The sequence below is a fragment of the Pygoscelis adeliae genome, unplaced genomic scaffold (assembly GCF_000699105.1).
Source record: "Pygoscelis adeliae isolate BGI_AS28 unplaced genomic scaffold, ASM69910v1 Scaffold1067, whole genome shotgun sequence".
NCBI classification, from domain to species: domain Eukaryota; kingdom Metazoa; phylum Chordata; class Aves; order Sphenisciformes; family Spheniscidae; genus Pygoscelis; species Pygoscelis adeliae.
Genome location: NW_008825176.1, coordinates 1 through 378, shown reverse-complemented (window position 1 = coordinate 378; position 378 = coordinate 1).

The following is a 378-nucleotide window of genomic DNA, read 5'->3' as shown; positions in this document are numbered from 1 at the left end:
TGGCTTCCCCCACGGCCCCACGGCCCCGGCCTGCCGCCCTCGCGGCGCGCACCGATCGATCCCGCCAGGCGCACCGGTGTCGCGGTGGTATTCACCCCGGCTAATGCCGCGCCATAAAGGAAAAGTCTTACATTAACGACTTTTGTCACCAAAGTCATTAACATAATAGGACTTCCACATCAAAATTGAATATTAATGCTACACCCGGCTGTGGAGTGAGACGGATAATTGCTCTAATACATTTTCCAGTAGGATTTTCGCATCGCGGCAGCAATTGCATTAGCAAACCCGATTATTACCACGGCCGATACAATGGGACAGTTAATGGGAGTTAAGTTCCTTCCTTTTGCCTTGGGACCCCGGAGCGGCTGTGGCTCC